Raw genomic sequence first — 27,414 nt, forward strand, 5'->3', positions numbered from 1 at the left:
TACCATAATGTAAATAAAATCCTGGACAAAAACATGAGTAATCGTCAAAACAAAGTTATGAAATGGGTATTAATCAGAACAGCTGCAAAACTGAACCCTAAAAAACCACAGAGAATAGAGTTCTAAAAGTTCATGGACTTGGAATCACACAACACAAACTATTACTCATGTGCATATGCTGCGTGGGGAAGGAGGCAGGAGACATTTCAGGACACTCCAGGGACACAAAGTGCATACCCATTCCCTCTTCATTTAAAAACAAATCCCGCCAGCGCCGCGGCTCACTAGGCTAATCCTCCGCCTGCGGTGCCGGCACACGGGGTTCTAGTCCCGGTCGGGGTGTCGAATTCTGTCCCAGTTGCTGCTCTTCCAGTCCAGCTCTCTGCTATGGACCAGGAGTGCAGTGGAGGATGGCCCCAGTGCTTGGGCCCTGCACCTGGAGAAGCACCTGGCTCCTGGCTTTGGATCAGCACAGCGCGCCTGCCACAGCGGCCATTGGAGAGTGAACCAACGGTAAAGGAAGACCTTTCTCTCTGTCTCTCTCTCTCTGTCTCTGTCTCTCACTGTCCACTCTGCCTGTCCAAAACAAAACAAAACAAAACAAAACAAATCCCAGCCAAGCAAACATCTACTCACTGTGTTCTAAAGCCAAGTTCATCTCTGTATGGCTTTTCTTTTTTTTTTTTTTCTTTTTTTTATTTTTTTAAACTTTTATTTAATGACTATAAATTTCCAAAGTACGACTTATGGATTACAATGGCTTCCCCCCCATACCGTCCCTCCCACCCACAACCCTCCCCTTTCCCACTCCCTCTCCCCTTCCATTCACATCAAGATTCATTTTCGATTATCTTAATATACAGAAGATCAGCTTAGTATACATCAAGTATGGATTTCAACAGTTTGCTCCCACACAGAAACATAAAGTGAAAAATAATAGATGATTTTTTTTAAACGATGATGAAATCAGAGCAGACCTATTGTCATGTTTAATCCCAGTGAGAGTCAAGTTGGGAATTGATAATTTCTTTTTCTTTTTTTTACAGAGGATCAGTTTAGTATGCATTAAGTAAGGATTTCAACAGTTTGCACCCCCATAAAAACACAAAGTGAAATATATTGTTTGAGTACTCGTTATAGCATTAAATCTCAATGTATGGCTTTTCTTTAGTTTAACTTCACATTACAGAAGAAGTGACAAGTAATTTGAATTCTTAAAAATAACACATCCAGAAAAACAAAATCCAAAATATAAAGAGAACTTAGAAAATTGTCCCACTATTCAATTATTACTAGGGAGATACTCCTTTTATGTCTTCAGGATTCAAAATTTTAACAGCATAGCACATATAAAATGCAAAGAAAAAAAAGGAACTCGCCTTTCCATAAGAGTAAAGTTACAGGTCTATGCAATATGTGCCTTTAGCTTAATATCTAACTTTCCTCACTCAAAAATGAGTGACCTCATTAGTTGCAAATTAAGCTTGTTCTAAGAAATGTGTAAGAACTGAAAAGACTAAAATTCTAGGAATACCCAGATAAAAATCATTAGTAAATTAATATTTTAGTCCAAAATTATCCTGATGAATTAATTCCTACTTAAAAACTCCTATTTTCAATTCCATGATGAAGGGTGATTTAAAAAAAGAGACAGTTTTACTATAGAAACATCAATTTCTAAGAAATGAAAAAAGAAAAAACAGCTGCAATTTTGGCCTGCAAGTTGGTAGCCTGAATCTGATCTTCATATGTGCTGTAAGTCCCTCCCGCACCAGACAACATGTGCTCTCACCACCACTTCGCACTAACCACACCCAGCCTACTTCAGCTACCTTCCCACCATGGCGTCTGATTCTGCGTCAAGGCTCTAACAACATACAGTGATGAGGATTTACCCTAGCTGGATTTCTTACTAAAGGGGCTGCCTCCTCACCCAACAACAGCAAAGCAAAATACTTCAATAATGGTCCCCAAAGTTATCAGGTCCTAATCCTGTAAATGTTACCTTATTTGGAAAAAAAGTTCTTTACAGAAATGATTAAGAATCTCTAGATGAGAGGGTAATCCTGGATTAGCCAGAGGCCTATAAATTCGATCATGTGTTCTCAAGGGAGAGAGGAAGCAGTGCCACTCGGGGACAGGAGTGGCTGCAAGGTGCCATCGGCGACCAGGAGGTGGAGAAAGCCAAGCACAGGCTCACCCTTCACGCCTCTGGACTGAGCACACCCCTGCTGGCACCTTCACGCTGGCCCAGTGAAACTAATCTTGGACTTGTGGTCTCTCGTACTACAGAAGGCAGTAATCTGTACTGTGTCCCATCATGACATGTGTGGCAGTTTGTGACAGCAGCCACAGGAACAAATCAATACTCAATAGCAGGGACCCTGTTGGAAAAGAAAATCCCAACTGGTAAAAATCTTGCAAGTTCAACAAGCAGCAAGAGAAAAATCAATAAAGTTTCTTACCTACCTAAAAAAAGTTAACAGGACCAGCTCTCTATCATCTCTCAAAAAATGAATATTGGGGCCAATGTTGCGGAGCAGTGAGTTAAGCTCCTGCTCCCAACACCAGCCTCAGAGCACCAGTTCCCATCCCAGCTGCTTTGCTTCTAATCCAGCTCCCAGCTATTGGGCCTGGGAAGGCAGCAGAAGATGGCCCAAGTATTGGGCCCCTTCTACATGTGGGAGAGCTGGATGGAGTGCCTCTCCATCATTCTGCCTTTCAAATAAATAAATCAGTCTTCAAAACATGGAATACTGTAGTCAACCTGGTAATTCTACATAGTTCAGCCTGTCATTTTAAACTCCAAGCAGAAGATGGGAATGGTATCTGGCATCTTGAGAGGATAGCCAAGAAACATTTAGTCACTATTTTTGGCCAAACAACAGAAAAAACTGCCATCCTTTACACAAAAAACAGAAACAAAATTTATGGAAATCACATCAAAGTTCTGAAGTAAAAAGCAATAGTTTTAAAAAGTACTCAAGGTCGGCGCCGCGGCTCAATAGGCTAATCCTCCGCCTTGCGGCGCCGGCACACCAGGTTCTGGTCCCGGTCGGGGTGCCGGATTCTGTCCCGGTTGCCCCTCTTCCAGGCCAGCTCTCTGCTGTGGCCCGGCAGTGCAGTGGAGGATGGCCCAAGCGCTTGGGCCCTGCACCTGCATGGGAGACCAGGAGAAGTGCCTGGCTCCTAGCTTCGGATCAGCGCGATGTGTCGGCCGCAGCGGCCACTGGAGGGTGAACCAACAGCAAAAGGAAGACCTTTCTCTCTGTCTCTCTCTCACTGTCCACTCTGCCTGTCAAAAATAAAAATAATAATAATAATAAAAAGTACTCAAGAGGGGCCAGCATTATGGCACAGCGGGGCAGGCAGCCACTGGTGATGTCTAGTTCAAGCCACCAGTGATGACTAGTTCAAGTCCCAGCTGCTCCACTTCTGATCCGGCTCCCTCCTAATGGGCCTGGGAGGACAGCAGAAGATGGCCCAAGCACTTTGGAGGGAGGCCCAGATTAAGTTCCAGGCTCCTGACTTTAACCTAGCCCAGCCCAGCCACTGGTGACCATTCAGAGAATGAACCAGCCAGTGGAAGACCTTTTTCTCTTTCACTGCCTCTCTAATTCTGCCTTTCAAATAAGTAAGTATCTTGGGGGAAAAAAGGACGCCAGGACAAGTCACAGCTTGAAGAAGTTACCCAGAAAACAGAAGAAAAATATGTAACAGCTTATATATAAAGAAATTACAAAAAATTTGGTTTAAGAATCAAAAGATAAAAAAAATAACAAACCAGAATACAAAAGTCAGGCATTTGGTGCAGCAGCTAAATCACCACTTGAGATGCCTGCATTTCACACCCCAGTGCCTCTGCTTCCCCCCAGCCAGCGCCCAGCTAGTGTGCACCCAGGGAGGCAGCAGTGATGGACCAGGCAGTCAGATCCCTGCCACTCACAGGAGAAACCCAGACGGGGTCCAGCCCCGGCTGTGCAGGCATTTTAGGAGTGAAGCAGCATATGACTTTCTCTTTTAGATAAAAATGTAAAATTTTAAAAATTGGTTAAGATGGTATTAGCAGGGATAAGGAAAGAAATTGAAGACATAAAAATTGCAGTACTATAGTGTTATGAGAAATAACGGAGAGGAGGGAAGGACCTACAGCTAACAATAAACAAGGAGTAAAAACTGAAACAAGAACAAGCAAATTGAGAAGACTGGAGAACAGAAACAAGCAAGGCAGACTGAACAGCTTAATTAGCACATTGCAGAAAGAAAATTAAATAGAAGAGAAACTAAATTCCAAAGAAAGAAGAAATTTATCCTAAGCTAAAGGAAAAAAAATCTGAACTGGAGGAGTTCATCAAGTAGTAGTTAAATTTAGTAGAAACTGACCTAATCTGGTGAAGATAATTAGTTAAAAAAAAAAAAAAAAAAACTAAAGATGCCCAGAAAATAAATAAAAACAGACAAATCAGGTTGGCTTTGGACTTCTCTGCAACATTAGATGACAGGCAATAATAAAGTAATGCCTATAAATGCTGTGGATAAAGAGGTATATTCCAAGAATTCCATGCTCAGCAAAATTATTTACATGTGAAGGTAGCGAAAAGAAATATGCCAGCCCTAAAGCAGGGCTATCCATCATCCATGTTCCAATTCCAAAAAAACCTACTTAAAGATGATTCAGGCAATCAAGAAATTTATCAAGAAACTTAAATATGCAGATGTCATAGTACAAAAGCACTTTGAGGTAAGCAAAAACACACTAGGCAAATGTCATCAAACAGCCATCAACAACTGTACCATAAAATCAAAGAACAAGAGATGAAATAAAAACAGGAGAAGAGCTATCTTTTAATTAGTGAAAGGGGTAGTCTTAAATTGTAAATGAAATTATATAAATTTTTATGTGTCAAATAATTAATAGATTGATCCAATAATTTAACTTGCTGAAATCAAGTTATGCTTTCTGTTCGAACACACCTGAAACATTAAAAAAGCATTTATGGGATTATATACTGAAAAAACACAAGTTTTATAGATTCCTAATACAGTCCTCATCCCATTCCCTGGAAAAAAGCAAAGAAAATAAAATGATCCAGATCACATTATCCGATATGAATAAAATAACAGCAGATATTAGTAACAGAAAATTCTTCCTTTGCTTCCTTGCCAACACTTGTTAGTGTTTATCCTCTTGGTAATAGCCATTCTACCTGCGGTGAGGTGATACCTCACCGTTTAAGAGAACAGTTTAAGAGAACCTTAAACATTGGAAATTTTTAGAAATCATACGCTGAGGCCATTCTGCAGTAAGTTTGTATATTTCTATAATTACAGAATATTTAGAAACAAAAATAGAAAAAAAAAAAACTTCTTTTCAAATTCTGAGATGTAACCAAACCTAATTTAGAAAAACTCATGCTTTTAATAAAAAAAAAAGAGTATGCTACTCAACAAAAACTAAGAAAAAAAAGTATATTCACATGGAATTTAAACACCACCCACTCACAAAAGGAGAGCTAGAAGGATATAACATATTGTAAATATTATGACAAAACATAAGTTATATGAAAGAAAACTAGGTAAACCACTAGCTAGTCTAATCAAGAAAAACAATTATGGGGCAGGCATTTGACCTAGTAGTTTAAGATGCCCGTGTACATCAGGGTATTTGACAATGCTCCTGACTCCAGCTTCCTGCTACTACAGACCCTTGTGAGAGACCCAGATTGAGTTTCTGGCTCCCAGCCAGACACCAGCCAGACCCAGACCACTGTGTGCATTCGCAGAGTGAACTAGTGGATAGCATTTTTCTCTCGCTCTCTACCATGCCTCCCACCCTCCTCTCCAAACAAAAAAAAACATTTAGGAAACAATCAGGCTATCTTCATATCACAGAAATTTATTTTTTAAAGATAACACACAATGAATCTGAAAATATGGAGGACACTGTCAAATCTTAGAGACAAATCACTAACTTTTTTTTAAGTGCTGGAGTGAAGACCAGTAATTCTGGAGCACAGGTGGGTTTGTGCCACCGTGGTTAAGATACTCAGATCCCACATCAGTCTCCAGTCGGTTCTGCTCTCAATGCTAGCTTCCTGCTAATGCGCCCCTGGGAGGCACCAGATGACAGCTCAAGAAGTTGGGTCCCTGCTGCCCGCTTGGCAGATGTGGACTGAGTCCCCAGCTCCCACACATTAGGGAAGTGAACCAGCAGACAGTAGCCCACTCTCTCACACACTGCCCATCTTTCTGCCTCTAAAATAAAAATTTTATAAAACCTGAAACTCCAGAGTTGCTCATGAACTGAACATTTTTCAAAAGAAGATATACAAATAGCCACCCAATTTATGAAGAAATGCTCAACATCACTAACCATCAGGAAATGCAAATCAAAATCATAAAGAGGTATCACCTCACCGCAGGTAGAATGGCTATTACCAAGAGGATAAACACTAACAAGTGTTGGCAAGGAAGCAAAGGAAGAATTTTCATATACCACTGATAGGACTGTAAGTACAGTTATCACAGAAAACAGTATGGAGGCGACTCAAAAACTAAAAACAGAACTAGCACAGGATCCAGCAACGCCACCACTGGCTCTTTACCCAAAGGAGATGAAACCAGCAAGCCAAAGAAACATCCCCACTCAAACATTTACTGCAGTATTATTCACAACAGCTGAGATGTGGAATGAACTGAGGCATCCAGCAAGAAATGAATGGATAAGGGGCCGGCACCGTGCTCACTTGGTTAATCCTCCGCCTGCGGCGCCTGCATCCCATATGGGCTACAGGTTCTAGTCCCAGTTACTCCTCTTCCAGTCCAGCTCTCTGCTGTGGCCTGGGAGGGCAGTGGAGGATGGCTCAGGTGCTTGGGCCCCTGCACCTGCATGGGAGACCAGGAAGGGGCACCTGGCTCCTGGCTTCGCAGCCATTAGGGGAGTGAAACAACGTAAGGAAGACCTTTCTGTCTCTCTCTGTCTATAACTCTACCTGTCAAAAAAAAAAAAAAAAAATGGATAAAGGAAAAGTGCGGTATTTACATAAAATAGAATATCCAGTCATAAAAAAAAAAAAGAGTATCATTTTGCTTTTTTACAACATGGATGGAACCAAGACAAAACATTAGAAGCCAGGCACAGAAAAACAAATACCACAAATTCTCACTTGCAGAGGTAGAAAGTAGAACAGTGATTCCTGAGAGCCTGGGAAGGGTGTGGAGGTGAAAGAGGGCAAGAGGTGGCTACTGGGTACTGGGGTGCAGCAGGATCAAAGGTGCAACTTCTAATGTTCTACAGCACATCAGGATAACTATGGTTGACAACCACTAATTGCACATTTCAAAATAGCCAGTAGAGAGGATTTTGAAACAACTAATAAAATCTGACTATGCACATTAAATAATGGTATTGTATAAATGTTCAATTTCCTAAATTTGATTATTGAACTACTGCTATAAGGGGATGCCCTAAATCACATTCTTATGGGATTTACATTAGGTAGCTATGTGTAAAGGTCAACTGTATCTTAAGTGTTCAGCAAAAGCAAAAAGTAACAAGATGCATGTGTGTACACCAAGAGAATATGCATACACATACACATGTACACACTGCACACAGAAAACAACAAAAAATTTATAAAACCAATGTGAGGGCCAGCACTGTGGCACAATGGGTTAAAACCCCGGCCTGCAGTCCCAACCCCAAAATTGGATATATTGAATATTTTGATTTTTAAAATATTTTTTAGTGGCTGGCCTATGGCAAAGCAGTTAAGCCGCCACCTAAAGCACCAGCATCCCATATGGGCACTGGTTGAGTCCCAGCTGCTCCACTTCCGATCCAGCTCCCTGCTAATGCACCTGGGAAATGCACCCACGTGGGAAACCTGGAGGAAGCTCCTGGCTCCTGGCTTTGAATTGGCTCAGCTCCAGCCACTGAGGCCATCTGGGGAGTGAACTGGCAAATGAAGACCTCCCTCCCTCTCTCTCTTTCAAATAAATAAAATAATTTTTTTTTTAAAATGTGCTAAAATGTAATAGCTGGTCATTTAGCTAATTATAGGAATTCACTGTACTTTTGTCAACTTTATTTTGAAAATAATTCAAATGTAAAGAAAGTTATTAAAAATAAAAGTGTACCACATGAAATGATTTTAAAGCCAAGTTTTTTTTTTTTTTCTTTTCAAGATTTTATTTATTTGAAAGGCAGAGTGAGAGACAGAGACAGAGAGGTTTCCATACACTAGTTTTCTCCCCAAATGGCCCTAACAGCCAGGACTAAGTCAGGCCAAAGCCACAAGCCAGGCGCTCCTCTCAGTCTCCCACATGGGTGCAGATGCCCAAATACTTGGGCCATCCTCTGCCATCTTCCCAGGTGCATTAACAAGGAGCTGGATTGGAAGTAGAGCAGTTGGGACTTGAACCTGTGCCCATAGGAGATGCCAGTGTTGCAGGTGGCAGCTTAACCTGCTATGCCACAACACCAGTCCTCAAACCAGGATCTTTCAAACACTAAAGGAATATATTCTATAACTCTCAAGTTACCTATAGATCAGAGGAAAAAAAACTTTCCACTTCTTTTGACAAATCATAATCTTGATATAAAATCTGACAAAGATTGCATTAAAAAATAAAACTACAATCCAAACACACTCATTAATACAGATGAAAAATCTGTGAATAATAAAAATATTACAAATATTTAAGGACTGGTGTTGTGGCATAGCGGCTTTACCTGCTACGCCACAGCGCCAGCCTTAAACTTGATTTCAAATTACAGCACTTAAGAGACAGTGCTGATGGTAGAATAAATTGATCAGGGGAAGAGAACGGAGACTCCAGAAAGTGAGCTATGGGAACAGAGATTAGTAAGTGGTGCTAAAACCAGTGATTTGCTCCGCTCTCACCCATGGTGAGTGGTTGAATCTCTACTTCATACCTTAAGCTATGAGATCAAAGGTTCAAGTCTGAAGTACTAGTAAAACCATACCAGTATATCCAGGCAAGTATGAGGCTACTTCAAAAAGTTTGTGGGACAATACAATTAAAAAACATTTATTTTGGTGCAAAAATGTTTTGAATTCATGCATAGCTTTTCCCTAAACACATTTCCATGAACGTATTAAAGACCCTGATATTCCTATAATCTGATGGTAGGGAAGGAGTTTCTAAAGATGACAATAATAGTACAAAGGAAAATAAAAACAGTGATTCCAGAGGAATAAAAATTCTACACTATAAAACAAAGTTCATAAGTCTGAATTGCAAACATCTCTATCAGCAAAATATAAGATAAAGACTTAACATTCCTATAATAAGATTCTTATACAACAAAAAACAAACACTTAAAAGGAAAAAAAATGAAGAACACAAATAGGCGATTCAATGAACAAAAGAACACAAATAGCTAAAAAATACATGGATCAAAGACCACCCTCAGTAGCTATTAAACACAAATTGATTTTTACATATTACCTGGCCACTACAGGTAAAGGAGTAGAAAATTTACTCATACTTCTCATAGGTAATAAGCTGAGTTCCATCTGAATGATACATAGGATATACTAAAACAGCAAGTAACAAAAACAGTCCACAGACACAGGCTTTACAGCCTGGACTTCATGGTAGCCATGAAGCCCAGGAACTGTTAACACATCTTTTTTCACGTCAACTCCCTGGAACATGTTAACATAGTAATAGAGTTTTCTAACATATACATTTATTGTACAGAATCAGAAAAACAGCAAAATAATGGTTCTTTATTCGACACAGTACAGCTTACCTGTATTTAACAATTTATCTTGTCTCATACTTTCTAAATATTCTTAAATCATAGCAATCTTCAAATTTCCACACCTATCTTAAGTTAGAATTCTCTCATAGAGTCTATTAGTCTGCAATTCACAGAACCAAGATCTCTAGAATGTCCCTAAAATTGCCCTCAGGACTGCAAATATTTTCAGATCCCTCTGGTTAAACACACTTTTAATCAAACTCAACCCGGTAGGTTAGCCAGTTAAAGCTTAAGTTTCTCCTACAATACAGATCACCTAAAAAACAGTAATGAAGATTTATATAAGGAAAATCTTTTGTCAAGACAGGAATTCTTGTTTTTAAAAACAAATTTACATATACATATTTTGTAAACTTGGTTTTCTTACTATACACCTGCATTTAAATCAGATAACACACTTTCTCAGTTAAATAATGAATCTCAATTGATGTAAAGAAAATGTAACCTACTTTCATTACCTGGTCCTTAAACAAATGATACACAAAATATTACCAGCAACATTTCTGATACAGAATTGAATTTAGGGTTTAAAGCAGGTCATCCAAGTATTCACAGTTCCCAAGCGTTTGCACTCCCCTCCCCGCCAATTTCCACTCTGCACTCTGTCAGGGCACTTGCAGTCAGCTCTTAGAATTCACAAACAATTCTGATTCAAACACAAAGCACCTCTGCTCTCAAACTGAGGTCAGGTCTCCTTTGGCAGTGGCATTTCCTCAGTTAGCTCCATTTTCTGGCCATTGGTAGACATCTAAAGCAGACCACTGAGCGTGTGGAGCACCAGGAATAGGTTTCTATCCCCAATCTGAAATCCCTGAAGGATGGTACCAGATAGTCCTCTAGGAAATCTCTCTGAAAAATAATCCCAAGGTGATATGTCTTTCTCACTCTACTGCCTCCAACCCAAAGATCTTGGAATAACTCAGAATATACGATTATGGCTCAGTTTCAAAATCTAGACACAAAGTTCTAGAAGAAAAGTATCTTAAGAGTATTAAATCTCATCAGAAAAGGCACGTATCTTTGGTGCTTCACTGATACATGACTAAAGCTCAAAATTCAGAACTGAAAATTTTTTAAAATTTCACCCTTCTTATCTTGTAACATATCACATCTTTGCCTTTTGCTTCTTCCCACTATGCCTTATTCTTTCCTAAACACCAATTCAGTATCATTGAATTTTTAACTCTTTCTATTTTGCTCTTACCACTTTGCCCCTCCCCAGCCGGAGCAACCTCTTCTATTTTCCCTTCTTGCTTTTATTTATTTTCACTTAATTGAAGGAGATACAGAAAAAAAGAAAGATCATCCATCCACTAGTTCACTCCTCAAATGTCCATAACTGCTGGGCCTGGGCCAGGCAGATGCCAGGAGCTGGGAACTCAATCAGGGTCCCAAGTGGGTAGCAGGGACCCACCTGTCTGAGCCATCATTTGCTGCCTCCCAGGGTGCACCAGCAGGAAAGCTGGTCTGAAGCTGAGGGGGACTGGAACCCAGGCACTCTGGAATGAGGTAGAGGCACCCCAATGGTGTCCTTGGTGCACCACATGCCTGCCCCTGCCTTCTTCCTTTCAATTCTTCATCCTTGGATTTAGTAGGAAAATAAGAAGGCAGAGTTCAGGCAAGCCATATACAAAGGGAAACATTTCAGTGAATTCATACAGGTCTGACTTTGAGAGGCAGAAGGGAAATGGCCACCACTTTAGGGCCAAGCTGAGGGGCTCCCGAGCAACCCACAGAGAACAGCACTGCTGGAGAAGAGCATTAAGTCCTTGGAGTTCTAACACCAGTAAAGAGCCTGATTCTTTATTTAAACTTGGATACAGTCCCCCAATTACTATATAATTTTCCTGGTCAGACAAGAAGGAAAATAATCATCATTTAAGCTACAGAAGAAGGCTAACTTGTCCAAAGTTAGCTATCTAGGAGACATACAAGACGTGTATAAAAATCACTGACCAAAAGTTTACCTATGTTCTATTTACATGAAATACCCAAGGTAGGCAATCTATGGACAAAAGGCAGCTGACACAAGGCTGAAAGGCCTGGGAGAGAGGAGAACGGGGAGTGACTGCGAATGAGCACAGGGTTTCTTCTGGGGATGATCAAAATGTCCTGAAATTAGATTGTGGCGATGATGGTATAATTCTGTGAAAAGTATATTAAAAACTACTCAACTGCAAACTTTAAATAGGTGAATTTTATGATATATGAGTTACGAAGTTGCTTTAAAAATTAGTTTTCTATGTGTTTCATTTAACATTAAAAGGCTAAAAAGATGGATCATACAAACTACTATGAAAAACACTTAAACATTTTTCAAAGTTACCTGAAAATTTCTCAGCTGCCAAATATTTCATCTTATAGCTTAAATACTTACTTTTCAACCAAATATTTACTTTCAACAAATTAACAGTCACTCATGATTCTAATGCAAGTTAACTAATAATGAATTAAATGTGCTACAAGTTGAAAGCTTAAAAACACAATTTGAAAAAGCAAACTAAAATCAGTAATTGGACCAACCAAAATAACTCAGTTACAGCTCTTGTATGCTAAAGATCATTTTTCTTACCCTAAAATTATTTAAAAATAATTAGTCTTTACCAAGCTAGGTAAAAATTTACAAGTATTCAACCAACGGCCAGCTTGCAACAGACCCTGACAGAATTTCAATTTCACAAAGTGCACGTGATACATTCTGAAAACTGTGAGACAGAGCTTGTCCATTTTGATGTTTCCTTCATGCGGTATTTTTTAAAAAGTCTTATTTATTTTATTTGAAAGGCAGAGAGAGCCAGCAAGCAAGCAACCCGCCAGGCACATAGGTGGCAGGGGTCCAAGTACTTGAGTCATCCATTCCTGCGGCAGGAAGGCAGACGGGAAGCGGAGTACCCAGGACTAGACCCAGCACTGTGAAAGGGCAAACAGGAATGCCAGCCCACGTGCGCAACTTTTTAATTTATCAACACCCAGACATGCGCTGTAATCTGAATTACATATTTCATAAGATAATCTTAAATTTCTACAAAGGTATGTATGTATGTACTGTGTAATTTCTTTAAGTAAATTTTCTAAGTATATAATGGCCTGGAAATATCTACACTGAAGGGCTCCAGTGACTATGAAAATTAGATACTAACCTATCTTCACCAACAATTATAGTACAAGCAAATCACTGAAAAGATTCAGATGGCACAGTTCTGTTATTTACAATCTCAGTGTGCCTCGTGTGCTAACTAACCCAGCGTATCAGTTCTGGGTAACTTGCCTCCAGATTCAGAAGCAGATTCATTCCTAGTGGCTGGTTTTCAGTCCCTGCACACTTGAGGACTCAAGAGTCAGACTGACCCAGAAAACAAGCAACTTTCTAAGCCAACTCATTATTTTTTTCTTTTGTTTAAAACAAACAAAAAACACCCTCACACAGAGCATTTGTAAGTGTTTGCTGATGAAAGAAGGGGAAAACAGAAATTTATTTAAAATTGTGATGGTAAAAGGTTCATTCACATACAAAATCCAGGGATGCTAAGTATTTGAAGTGAATGAAAAGTCCCTGCTGGGGAAAACAGAAACAACCAGAAGCCTTTGCCTCTGACAGACTTTGGCTGCTACAATCTAGCATTCTCCAAAACAGAATCACCACTGAGTCCATGAACTATGATAGGGGATGCTATGATTGTAGAGAAATGGGTCCTGGGAAAAGAATACTGTGTGAAAGTTCTTTGCGTTTCTGGCTTAAAAAAGAAATCTGTCTATCTACTTCCTGTTCCTAACAGCGTCACCTCAAACGACAGGGCCCAAAATTACCTTTTCAACCCCCTGCCCCTTCCTTGTCTCAGGAAACAAACCTCTCCCACACACACACCCAGGGCTGCCAGAACAGTTTCCCTTATCCTGGCACCAACCCTGTGAACACCTCTCATTCAGATGTTAAGATCACGTGCTTCTTTGCAGTGTGTAGCACGTACTGATATTTGATGAATCTGTGGCACAAGCTAATGACAAGCCTTCATTTTGATGTACTCCTTATTAACGGAGTTAATGATTCTTTTCTACACAGGAAAAAGCATTCATTCCCATAAAAGTCAACTGTATCCTATCATTCCTATCTTGTTCACAGAATAATTTTACTTTGGTTTTATTCCATACTGAAATATAATGAATTTTTCATTAAGAAAATATTCGACCAAAAACAAACTTGCAGCTTCCCAATAATTTTCAGATTTTCGAAAATGACTTTAGGGGCCGGCGCCTGCAGTGCCAGCATACCATATGGGCACTGGTTCCAGTCCTGGCTGCTCCACTTCCCATCCAGCTCTCTGCTATGGCCTGGGAAAGCAGTGAAGGATGGCCCAAGTCCTTAGGCCCCTGAACCTGCATGGGAGACTCAGAGGAAGCTCCAGGCTCCTGGCTTTGGAACACGCAGCTCTGGCTGTTTGGTCAATTGGGGAGTGAACCAAAGGATGGAAGACCTCTCTCTGCCTCTCCTCTCTCTGTGTAACTCTGACTTTCAAGTAAATAAATCTTTAAAAAAATGACTTTAAAAAGTTTCTCAACATTAGATACACAGTTCCATTATTTAAAAAATGCCCTGTAAGGTATATTTGGAGGAGATAAAGAGAAAAGTTTTTTTTTTGTTTTGTTTTGTTTTGTTTTTTTACAGGCAGAGTGGAAAGTGAGAGAGAGAGACAGACAGAAAGGTCTTCCTTTGCCGTTGGTGAACACCCTCCAATGGCCGCCATGGCTGCCGCGCTGCGGCCGGCGCACTGCGTTGATCCAAAGGCAGGAGCCAGGTGCTTCTCCTGGTCTCCCATGGGGTGCAGGGCCCAAGCACTTGGGCCATCCTCCACTGCACTCCCTGGCCACAGCAGAGAGCTGGCCTGGAAGAGGGGCAACCAGGACAGAATCCGGCGCCCCGACCGGGACTAGAACCCGGTGTGCCGGCACTGCTAGGCAGAGGATTAGCCTAGTGAGCTGCGGCGCCAGCTAAGATGTTTTTATTATTAGGTGACAGCCACCTGTTCTCTGTCCCTATTTATCTGCTCATTCATTTGAAATGGATTGTTTTAAGAAGTATTTTCTATGTGAGTAGCAAAGTATAAGGTAATTTAGAAACAACAGGATTTCTGGGAGGTAGAAACTTCTCTTTCAAGGTCTCTTAGAAAAAAAAATCTTTAACTTCATCTTGGAGTTTTATTGTATAAAACACACTAGGAGGTACCAGTGCTGTGGCGCAGCGGGTTAAATCCCAAGCCTGAGGCACCGGCATCCCATATGGGCACTGGTTAGAGTCCCGGCTGCTCCTCTTCTGATCCAGCTCTCTGCTACAGTCTGGGAAACCAGGAGAGGATGGCCCAAGTCCTTGGGCCCCTGCACCCATGTGGGAGATCTGGAAGAAGCTCCTGGCTCCTGGCTTCGGATTGACACAGCTCAAGCTGTTGCAGCCATCTGGGGAGTGAACCAGAGGATGGAAGACCTCTCTGTTTCTGCCTCTCTCTGTAGTTCTTTCAAATAAATAAATCAATCTTAAACACACACACACACACACACACACACACACACTAGGGCAGGCATTGTGGCACTTCATGTAAAGCACCCCTGGGGATGCCTACTTCCGAGCTCAGTGTGTCTGGGACTGAATCCCACCTCTGCTTCCCATCCAGCTTCCTGCTAATGCACACCCTGGGAGGCAGCAGAGGATGAATCAAGTACTCGGGTCCCTGCTACCCACAGGGGAGACACAGAGGGAGGGGAGACTCGGAGTTCCTGGTTCCAGTTCCCACCCCAGCTGTTGCTGGCAGTGGAGGAATAAACCAGCAGATGAAAGATTCTCCCCTCACCCCCCAATGCCTTTCAAATAAAAATAAACTTAAAAAAAAAAAAAAAAAACTTATAATCAAGGAAACCAGTACAAGATCACTGTAGATGCTGCCTATGTGTTAAAAAACTTACAATATCAGGAAGCATTTGAAGATGAAGAAACACAGAGTAAACTATGGCTTGACCACAGAACAAAAGCTACCACTCTAATAAGGGCCCCTTGACAGTCAAAACATACTCAGCAAGGATAATATTCTACTGCTTTACAAAAAGTGATGACACTGTCATAAATTTAACATTCTGAAGCATGATGGCATACTGCAAAGATTTTTTCTAAAACCTTATTAAGTTCTGAAATCCTGTTTAAAAACAAACTACACAGTAGCCATGCTTATCATTTATCCTTAATATTTTCATTTCTGTATTTTGAAAACAAAGGTAGGCCGGCGCCGCGGCTCACTAGGCTAATCCTCCGCCTAGCGGCGCCGGCACACCGGGTTCTAGTCCCGGTCGGGGTGCCGGATTCTGTCCCGGTTGCCCCTCTTCCAGGCCAGCCCTCTGCTGTGGCCAGGGAGTGCAGTGGAGGATGGCCCAGGTGCTTGGGCCCTGCACCCCATGGGAGACCAGGAAAAGCACCTGGCTCCTGGCTCCTGCCATCGGATCAGCGCGGTGCGCGGGCCGCAGCGCGCCGGCCGCGGCGGCCATTGGAGGGTGAACCAACGGCAAAGGAAGACCTTTCTCTCTGTCTCTCTCTCTCACTGTCCACTCTGCCTGTCAAAAAAAAAAAGGTAACCAAGCTGCATCTTTTACAGATGTAATAACAAACTTGGTACAATTTTCTATCACTCATACCAAAGAAAAAGTGCTAAGAATACAACACAAAGTTGGGAGTGAATTATGTTCTTATTCTTTGAAACAGTATATTAAATAATATATTCTTCAATTAAAATAACATATACTACGACTCAAAAAATGTTTATCCACCTGCCCACCTGAAGCAGTCATATCAGATGAAAACAAAGCACCAGCCTATATTTAAACTGGATTATACGTGATCTATGCTGTCCAATCTGCTCCACTTCTGGCTCCCACTCAGTTTTCTCTGTCTTGTTTTCAACAGAAAGTAAGCAGACACTATAATATACTGTAGAACAGTATATAAACAGTCATACTGAGAACCTGTTTAAAATGAAATGAAACAAGATCCCTATTTTTCAAGGAATTTATTTTCAATTACCTTAACACTAAAATTTCCATTTATAATACAATCTCCATAGTAAGTCCAATTAGGTAGCTTGTGTTTGAGATACCTTCTTAAACTCACTAGGAACTGCACTGAACAAAGAACCAATGAAATAATTTATGACAGCAGGTTGCTAAACAGCAAACAGGAATAAAATAGGCCATAAAACAAAACTGTGTTTGGCTTCAGGAACTCACTGTATTATACTCATGTCTTACATGCTTTAAAAATTTTTTGCATTTGAGAGGCAAAGACAAAGCTCCCATCTGCTGGCTCACTCAAAGGCCCAAAAGTCTGAAGGTGGACTGGGGAGCAAAGCCGGGAGCCAGGAACACAAGACAGGTCTCCCCTGTGGCTGGCTGCACCTCCACCATTTGAAGCATCATCACTGCCTCCCAAGATTTGCAGTAACAGGAAACAGGAGGCAGGAGCTGAAAACGGAAACCGAATTCAGGCACTGCAATGTGGGATGCTGGCATCTGAACCACCAGGCTAAAAGGCCACTCCCTTACACGCTTTGTTTGTGTTAAAAACTGTAATAGCTCTGGGTGAAAAGTTCTAATGTAATTTTCAAATTGAGTATAGATTGCCATCTCAGGACCCAACTCAGTCAAAAGAGTCACTCTGGGCACGATGGATCCATATATACAAACACTTCTGACAACTGTCATCCAATACACGACAGTAGCAATAAAAGTGCAATGACCCAGATACAGAATTATTTTGCAAAATCCAGGGATATGTATTTGACTTCTGTTACTAGCTGTGAAACTGTATTGGGGCCGGTGCTGTGGCATAGTGGGTAAAGCTGCTGCCTGCGGTGCCGGCATCCCATATGGACGGCAGTTCAAGTCCCAGTTGCACCACCTCTAATACAGCTCTCTGCTATGGCCTGAGAAAGCAGTGAAAGATGGCCCAAGTGCTTGAGCCCCTGCACCCACGTGGGAAAACACAAGAAGCTCTTGGTTCCAGACTGGCCCAGCTCCAGTTGCTGTGGTCATTTGAGGAGTGAACCAGTGGCTACAAGACCTTTCTCTACCTCCCTCCCTCCCTCCCTCCCTCCCTCCCTCTCTCTCTGCCTCTGCCTCTCTGTAACTCTGCCTTGCAAATAAATAAATAAATCTTTAAAAAGAAAATGAGTTGTGATAAATGAGAAAACTAAAGCTGGAGAAAAGAATTCCAGCCTATAAATTAACATAAGCAAAGATCCCTGGAGAGAAAAAGCAAAGGGTGTTTTTCAGAGATACAAATGCACCAGTCTGATTAAAATCAGTTCTAACTTACAAGTCAAGGGGACCAGTGAGGCAGGTAAAGCTGCTGCCTACCTTGCTGGCATCCCATTTGAGCACCAGTTCAAGTCCACGCTGCTCCACTTCCAATCCAACTACCTGCTAAGCCTAGGAAGGCAACAGAGGATGGCCCAAGTGCTTACGACCCTGAGACACACAAGGGATACTGGAAAGAAGCTCCTGTTCTCAGCCTGGCTCAGCCCTGGCCATTGCAGCCACTTGGGAAGTGAACCAGTGGATATCTCCGACCCTGTATCTCTCTCTGTAACTCTTTCAAATAAATAAACTTTATTTTTATTTTAAAGGTTTATTTATCTAAAAGGCAGAGAAAGTGAGGGAGACACAGAGTGGGGTTCATTGGTCTACTCCCCAAATGGCTACAATAGCTGTAGCTTGGCTAATCTGAAACCAGGAGCCAGGAGCTTCTTCAGGGTCTCCTACATGGGTGGCAGGGGCCTAAAGACTTGGGCCATCTTCTGCTGCTTTCCCAGGCCATGGCAGCGGGCTGGATAGAAGCAGGACAGCCGGGATTTGAACTGGTGCCCATATGGGATGCCGGCACCACAGGTGTCAGCTTTACCTACTATGCTGCAGCCCAATAAATAAATCTTAAAAACAAGATAGGAATGTAGCCAATAAACATGGAAAAATGCTCCCATCAGCAGTCACTACGGAAATATAACTTAAAATGAAATACCATTACACATCTGCTAGAATTTTAAGCAGGAGAAACTCAAATATCCATCAATAGGTAAGTGACTAAATAAACTGTGGGATATCACTAGTCAGCAACAAGTTATAAATTACTAAAAGGTGAACAACATGGATGAATTCCCCCAAAAAATATGCTGAGCAAGTGAAGTCAGACACAACACATTACAGGTTCTCTTATTCTGTTTATATGACTTAGTCGGCCCAAACGTTTGGGTCCTGGCATGCACGCACGTGGTGGCAGATCCAGAAGAAGCTCCTGACTCCTGCCTTCGGCCTGGCCCAGCCCCAGCTCCACCTGTTGCAGCCATTTGGAGAGCGAGCAAGAGAAGGGACGATCTCACTCAATCCCCCTACTTCCCTGTGTAACTCTGACTTTCAGATAAATAAATCTTAAAAAAAAAAAAAAAGAAAAGAAAAGAAACCATACTAAGACTTCCCAACATTATTCTAGGAGCAAAAGGGAGTCACTGGAGCACAGAGAAGAGAAAACTGTAATTTAGGAAGCACTTTGTGATGGTTTCTAGAAGAGGGAGGAGAATGCAGGGCCGGAAGCTGCTGGGGAGAAAGACCAGCTGGAGTGCTAATACAAGTCTCTTGGTTGGGGATGAGTTAGTAAAGACCTGCATCATCCCAAGACAGCTTTTCAGTCTTAAACAACCTAGGACCCACATAGTAAAGCCTTAATGTCTTATTAAATATAATATATATATTAAAGCCTTAATATCTTTTGTGAAGACTCTACTTTGAAAAAAAGTAAAACAGAAAGAACTGAGCTAATCAAAATAATTGTTTCCTTATTCTCCCTCATTTCCTTCCTTCCTTATCAATCTAGTCTGAAAATTCACCTTTGCTTTATTACTGTTAGTCTATGCCCTGTTCAGCCATCTATTCCTTCCAAACCAACCAATGCTTTTCCAGCTTCACATTGCCACAAATAATCTATGCATATTCGACTCTCTCTTATCTTAATTTCCAGTCTGTTCATACGCAAGCACTATATACCCACAGCCTTCACAGCCTCTTCTAAATTCTCTACTCAATTTCTTCTACTTTGGCTCTCAGGTTCACTGCCAAAACTACTCAAAGACAACCAACCTCCCACCCCCACCAAGTCCACTCCCCGAAGTATCCCAAATTTCATATCCTCACTTAAAGCTGCACTTTCTTCATGGCAGAAAATGTCCATCATAATCAGAGCACTGAATCTTTAAAGTAACCTTAATGAGAAAGGCGTTTCCACTTGACAGATAAGAAAACTAAGTCTTGGAGAAAATGAAGGAGCCAACCCAACAATACCCTACCAGGAAGTGGATGAGCAGCAACACAGGCACTTCTGACTTTCAAGGGCTACTGTTTTTTTTTGTTTGTTTGTTTTTTGTTTGTTTTTTTTTTTTTTTTTTTTTGACAGGCAGAGTGGACAGTGAGAGAGAGAGACAGAGAGAAAGGTCTTCCTTTGCCATTGGTTCACCCTCCAATGGCCACCGCGGTGGGCGCGCTGCGGCCGGCGCACCGCGCTGATCCGATGGCAGGAGCCAGGAGCCAGGTGCTTCTCCTGGTCTCCCATGGTGTGCAGGGCCCAAGCACCTGGGCCATCCTCCACTGCACTACCTGGCCACAGCAGAGAGCTGGCCTGGAAGAGGGGCAACCGGGACAGAATCTGGCGCCCCGACCGGGACTAGAACCCGGTGTGCCGGCACCGCTAGGCAGAGGATTAGCCTAGTGAGCCGCGGCGCTGGCCTGTTTTTGCTTGTTTTTAAAAGACATTTGTTCACTTGAAAGTCAGAGTTACAGAGAGAGAGAGAGACGGAGAGAGAGAGATCTTCCTCCCACTGGTTCACTCCCCAAATGGCAACAGCCAGGGCTGGGCCTCGTTGAAGCCAGGAGCTTCATCCAGGTCTCTCACTTGGCTGGCAGGTACCCAACACTTGGTCCATCTTCTGCTGCTTTTCCCAGGCCATCAGCAAAGAGCTGTATCAGAAGTGGAGCAGCTAGGACACGAACAAGAGCCATTATGGGATGCTGGCATCACAGGCAGCGATTTAACCAGCTATGCCACAACATGGGCACCCTTCAGGGATACTTTTACCTTATTCTCCTATAGGGGACCCTCAGTGAAACTGTTTTGATTATATTTACACAAACATTTTTCTAGGTTCTTCATTAAGGGTATTAACCATCTGAAACTCAAAACTGATTACATTGTTCAATCTGAGCAATGGTAGTTGATGAAATCGAAGTTCTAGCTCTGTTAACTTCTGAAACTTTGGAAATAAGAAAGTGGACTTAATTTATTGTTTTCTGAATGTTTTAGAAAGAATTCTTGGAATAGAAAACTACATAATCAGAAGTACTAACATTCAGTTTTTGGGACTGGCACTATTGTATAGTAGGTTAAGCCTCTGCCTGTGGCACCAGCATCCCATATGTGTGCAAGTTCATGTCTCGGCTGCTCCTCTTCCAATCCAGCTCTCTGCTATGGCCTGAGAAAGCAGTGGAAGATGGCCCAAGTGCTTGGGTCCCTTCACCCATATGGGAGACTCCAAAGAAGCTCCTGGCTCCTGGCTTCAGATTGGCTCAGCTCTGGCTGTTGCAACCATTTGAGGAATTAACCAGCAGATGGAAGACCTCTCTTCTGTCTCTCCCTCTCTTAGTAACTCTACCTCTTAAATAAATACATCAAGTTTTAAAATCTTGATTTATTTAAAAATCAGTTTTTAAAATTTTAGTTTCCAGAACTAAGAAGGCTCATCTAACTGGGAAGATCCTACTCAGAAATATTGTGAAAATATTTTTATATCCACAAATCTGATCCTGTCAATTGGGTTTTCTGTGCCTGTAAGGTAGACACTCAGCACCTGGTATCTGTGGGAGAATAGTTGCAGGTTCTCCCTCTAAGCAGATACCAAAGCCCAAGGATGCTGGGGCAGGCATCTGGTGTAGTGGTTGTTATGCGCAGGTCCTGAATGGAAATACCTGGGTTCAATTCTCAGCATCTGACTCCGCCTTCCTGCACACACAGATCCCAGGAGGCAGTAGCGATAGCTCCTGCTACTCACACAGAAAATGTGGACTGAGTTCCTGGCTCCTAGCTTTGAAGGCCCCTGACCGCGGCCACTGTGGGTATTTGGGGAGTGATCCAGAAGATGGGATGCTCTCTCTCAAATTAAAAAAACATAAAAATAATTGCCCGCTTGTTTTTCTAAAAAAGGTCTGCAGGTGCTTAAGTCCTTCATATAAAATGGTGATGTACTTGCATAGAACCTATGCACATCTTCTCATCTACTTTAAATCAGCTCTCCATTACTGATAATACCTAATGTAATATAAATAGCTATTACATAATATATATTGCTCATACGGATGGGGAAGAGTCCCTACATGTTCAGTACAGAAGACACTCTTTTTCAAATAGTTTTGATCCCATGATTCTCTTGATGAGAAATCCACAGGTATGGAGGATCAACTGTAAAACAGAGATACGGAGATAACATCATGTATTTTAGAGGACTGAAGCAAAAAACTAAAGCCAGATACAAATAAATGGTCAATGAACTATGGCTTTTATTATTTCCTTTCTTCTGCATCTAAAGGTAATTCAGTCTTATAGGATTTAAATTCAAATTATATCAACCACAAAAACTGACTTTCAATCCAGATCCTAAATAAGAACACAATGTAAACATGGTCAATGGATCCTCCCCCAAAAATAAGAATTACAAAAACTCAGGTTCCCTCCTTTGTACATTTACTCAAGGATGGAGTTGGTGTTGCAGCACAGTGGGTTAAGCCGCCGCTTGCAATGGCCAGCATCCCATATAGGCACTGGTTCAAGTCCTGGCTGTTCCACTTCTCATCTAGCTCCCTGCTAATATGCCTGGAAAAACAATGGAAGATGGCCCAAACCCTTGGGCCTCTATACCCATGTGAGGGACCCAGATGGAGTTCGTGGCTCCTGACTTCAGCCCAGCCAGCCCCCACTGTTATAGACATTTAAGGAGTGAAGCAAGGAATGGAAGATGGATTGATGAGTCGACCTCTCCCTCTCCCTCCTTGTCCCCACCTAATCCAGCTCCCAGCTAAAGCGCAGAGGAAAGTCCCAAGTGCTTGGGCCCTTACACTCATGTGGGAGACCCAGATGAAGTTCTTGGCTTCAGATTAGCCCAGCTCCAGCCATTGCACCCATTTGGGGAGTGAACCAGCAGATGGAAGACTTCTCTCTTTCTCTTTCTCTCTTTCTGCCTCTGCCTCTCACTGTTAACTCTTTCAAATAAATAAATCTTTTATAAAAAGGAATACCTACAATATCTCTAAGACTATAAACACAGTACCAACAAAGACCAATTTATTGATAATAATTTACTTGTAGCTTTCTCAGTTTCTTAAAAACTTATCAAGTCTCACGTTTTAGACAGGTATACAGACAGTCACTCAATCACTTCCTTTCTCTAGTTCCTCCTACCTGCCTCAGCAAAAGAGCTAGGAAGAGATTACCTAGATAGAACAAGCAAAGGACAAAATCATCAAAGAACATTTGAGTGTTCTGGAGATTGGTAACAAAGTATAAAACTGTTATTTGTATAATGTGGCACCCATTAGAGTGAAGGAAGACAAGAGCTCAGACTGCAACTTAAGTTAACTCCAGCTTCTTTCATATAAAGGAGAGAAGCAATCCCAGGTCAGAAAAGTGATATATCCTGGCAAATAGCAAAATAATAAATGAAGCAAACAAAATTAACTTTTTGCTGTTGACATGGAAGACAGGACACACTGTAACACAAAAGCATTACCCAAGGTATAAAACGACACTTTCATATCACCCTCTCCCCTCCCAAAAGAGCCATATATTTTGCAGGGCCACACCTTGCTTTATCATCTTAACTCTTACAAAATTCTGCTTGGGCAGACTTTCTTACATGGCTATCTCCTGATCTGATGAGAGACAGAAAGTATGCAAGAATACCACTAGTCAGGTGCCCAGTTAAAAGCAGAACATCATTTGAGGGGACCATCAAAGTATCACCTTGTAATTAGTTCTACATGAGCACAGATGCACACCTTAAAAAATTAATCCAGCTCTCTTTGGGCATTTCAGAGACAACAGCTTCCTGTGGACACATGTCAGTCTTCAGTTTAAAATTTAAGATAAATAAGCATTCATAGTTAAACTCAGCCATACATTCTTTTAGCTATTATAAACTGTCTTGGTGTAAAGTGAAATTACAAAATTACAAATTCAAAGACTGTAGCTATCTAGGAACTGCTCAGCAATATTGACCATATAACCAAAGGATGTTGCCATAGATTTATGTTTAAAAATGAAGTATTAGCGTTGTGTGTGTGGGTGCAAACTGTTGAAATCTTTACTTAGCATAGAGTTGGTCTTCTGTATATAAAGTTAAACTAAAAATGAATCTTGATGAAGAATGGGATGGGAGAGGGAGTAGGAGGTGGGACGGGAGTGAGGGTGGTGGTGGATATGGGAGGGAAGAACCACTATATTCCTAAAGTTGTACCTATGAAATTTGCATTCATTAAATAAAAGCTTTTACAAATAAAAAATGAGGTATTAGGCAACAATTTTCCCAAATGAAGGCTTATAAAAACAAGATAATCAAGAGCCAAACTGAATGGATAAGAAAACCTTCCAAATGTGTCCTTGCATCAAACTACCATGGGCCATGTGCCTGTTCAAACTTGTAGCCCCAAACACCCTTTGCCTCCCATGAAATTTCCAGCCTCCACCCTCTCAAGAGTTTCTCTAACTTCCCTACCCCCACAGAAAAATCAGTAATGGCCATCTCCAGAAATAGCTTTCCTCGAGACAAATCCCTAACCTAAACAAAAATCAGCCTTAGCACTCTGGTTCATCTGTGACTAGCAAGTATTGATTTGTAAAGGTATGTTAAGTAGACACACACTGTTGATGAGAAAAAAATGAGTCGGACCATTCACGTGACTGTATGATCTACCCCTCTGCTTTACTAATTTGGAAGCTGAGATCCAAGCAGGTTAAAGGACTTCCCCATGGACACATACTCTGGAGCACAGCCATGACTAAACAGTTCTTGTCTGGGGCAGTGTTCCCTTCAATCGGTTCTACTGCAACTATGGTCATCATTTCAGCCCCTTCCTACTAAAACATAACAAGATACAATCTGTGTGGAAAATACATAAAGAAAACAAGCCCTGTAAGATGCAATCTCTAGCACTCAGCCGCATCATTTCTCGAATGTGCAGAGGTAGCTACCTTCAAGCAGTATCAGTCTCAATGCCCCTCTTACAATCCTTTCACTGATGTGAGAAGCTTAATGTGATCAAATAAAAACATCTTAAGCATGCATTCCACATGCACTCCACTGTTGTTTTAATAACGTGCTATTACTATTATCAACTTCTAGGTTAAGAGTAACCAACCCTGGTTAACCAGATACATGTATGTCACACCTAAATTTAAGAGTTACAGTATCAGGCCAAAAATGTTACTTTGTACTTCAAATCACATATTGGCAAAGGAAACATGACATCAATTATGGTAATACCTAAGGTTAGAAAACAGGGAGTAGGTCACTATCTCCCCAGTCTGCAATTCCTGTAAAGCAATTAACATAAGTATATTCTCTGAAAAAGGCCCATATGTAAAAAGGTAAAAGTGAAGTGTTTCAGTAAAGGGGGGCGGGGGCTGTGGGCCACGCCCTGCTGTCCCGACAGCTCTGTAACCCTTAGGGCTCAGAACACAACTTAAATAAATGAACCCCAGGGATGGCCTTGTGCCCCAGGTAAACATCCCATACGCAGGTGCTGACTGGAGTCCCAGCTGCTCTGCTTCCAATCCAGGTTCCTGCTCATGTGCCTGACACGGGAGGGAAAACGGCCCAGGCATTTGGGCCTCTGCTACCCAGGGGATGGAGTTCCTGGCTCCTGACTTCGGCCTGGTCCAGCCCAAAGCGCGGCTGCTGCAGCCATTTGGAGAGTGAACCAGCTGATCAAAGATCTCCCTCTCTCCGTCACTCTGCCTTTCACACAAATAATCCTTTCAAAGAATTACATGCCTCTTCTGAGTGCTTTGCAACTCAAAAGCGGTTGTTTAAAAACCTCAGTGTGAGAGCTTGGGAAAGAGTATGCCTTTTTCTCTAAGACCCTTTTTACACGTCTAGTGTTGTTTTTTTTTTTTCCCAGTAATGTCAAACTCACTTATTCCTCCAGCCACCTCACATACTCTTCCAATCAGTCCTTAAAACTCATGTGTTCGCTGTTTTTCCAAGCAGCAGGCAACTTGGGCACTCGGATCCCTGGGCTTGGACAAGTCGGGTATGACCTTCGCGGATTTCTAAGCACAAGGTGGTGCTTGAAGAAGTGGGCAGAAAAAATACAGCTCAGGTGCTGAAATTCTCAAAACGCATCCGAAACTGCGGGAGGCAGAGGGCTGTCCGCAGCCGGCTTGTCTTTCACGAAAAAGCCTCCGAGTTTATTTAAAAAGCCACAAGCACAACAGAACCACAGCTCAACCAGCCCCTACCATCAGCAACTTCCACCCAATTCTACACGGTTAAAAGGGACAGGAAGCCAGAGGACTCGGCTCCAAGGGATTTGCGCGATGCCTTTACTAATGAATGGGCCGGCGGCAGCCCTGGGTCGAGCTCAGCCCTGCCCCCCTGGAAAACCTTAGAGCTTTCTACACAACCGGCCAAGCCCAGCTCGGGGGGCGGCCTCCAGCCCGGGGCAGCCGGGCGCCGGGGCGCGCGGGCCGCCGAGAAAAGTTCCGCGGGCCCGCGGCCCTCGCCCAGCGCGGGGGCCCGGGGGTCGCGCCCCCGGCCCGCGCCGGGCGTTCGTTAACCCCGGGAGGAGGCCGGGCCCGGGGGTGGAGTTGTCGCGTCTCCGCCCGGGAGCGCCGGCTTGTTTACAGGCCTCAGGCCTGGCCGCCGCCGCGCAGGCCCGCGCCCGCCGCCCGCCCGCCCTCGGCCCGAGCGCCGCGCTTACCCGGAGCAGCCGCGGGCGGGCGGGTCCCCTGCGGGCCGAGGCGGCGGCGGCGGCGGCGGCGGCAGCGGCGGACGGGAGGAGCCGGGCTGCGTCCGGGCCCCCGGCTCTCGGCGCCCTCGCGGCTCAGATCATCCGGGCGTTGGAGCGGGAGGCAGAGAGCGGGTCCCGGAGGAGGACGAGGAAGAGCCGAGGACTCATCGCTTTCCCGCCCCACCTGCCTGGCGTCCCCCCACCCCTCCCTCCCTCCCCAGCCACCCGTGCCGAGCTGCAGCCGCCGGAGCACCCGAAGCCGCGGGGCCGGGCCGGCGCCGAGACCACTGCTTCTGGAGCCTCCCGCGCGCGCTCCCGTCCCTAGCGCCGCCGCCGCCTCTAGCGCGGCCCCGCGCAGGCGCGCTCACGACGGTCGCGCTGCCCTTCCCCCACTCCTCCGCCAGCCCCGCCCCGCCCCGCCCCGCCCCGCCCCGCCGGCCCCCGCGGCCGCTACAGCTGTGGCGCGGCGGAGCAGCTGGAGAGACCCGGATGTCGGAGGGCAGGCACTGCGGCTGCAGCCGGCGGGCGGGGGCAGGGACGACTGCGGT

General features: G+C 43.2%; 1 protein-coding gene across 5 annotated transcripts in view; it reads right to left on the reverse strand.

The window, feature by feature from the left end:
• The window catches only part of PPM1A (protein phosphatase, Mg2+/Mn2+ dependent 1A), a 50,367-nt gene extending 23,159 nt beyond the window's left edge, over positions 1-27,208 (reverse strand). For 2 of the 5 annotated variants that reach the window (XR_016226397.1, XM_070065029.2), the window contains exons 1-2: positions 26,837-26,975; positions 26,051-26,203 (exon numbers count right to left, since the gene is read on the reverse strand). The gene's annotated coding sequence lies outside the window, so the exon portion shown is untranslated. Of the gene's footprint in view, positions 1-26,050; positions 26,204-26,836 lie in introns of all 5 variants that reach the window. The other 3 variants (XR_016226396.1, XR_016226398.1, XM_070065028.2) reach the window with 3 other exon arrangements.
• Between the last annotated feature and the right edge of the window lie 206 nt (positions 27,209-27,414).

The sequence above is a fragment of the Oryctolagus cuniculus genome, chromosome 20 (assembly GCF_051225735.1).
Source record: "Oryctolagus cuniculus isolate XC-2025 breed Fujian yellow rabbit chromosome 20, ASM5122573v1, whole genome shotgun sequence".
NCBI lineage: Eukaryota > Metazoa > Chordata > Mammalia > Lagomorpha > Leporidae > Oryctolagus > Oryctolagus cuniculus.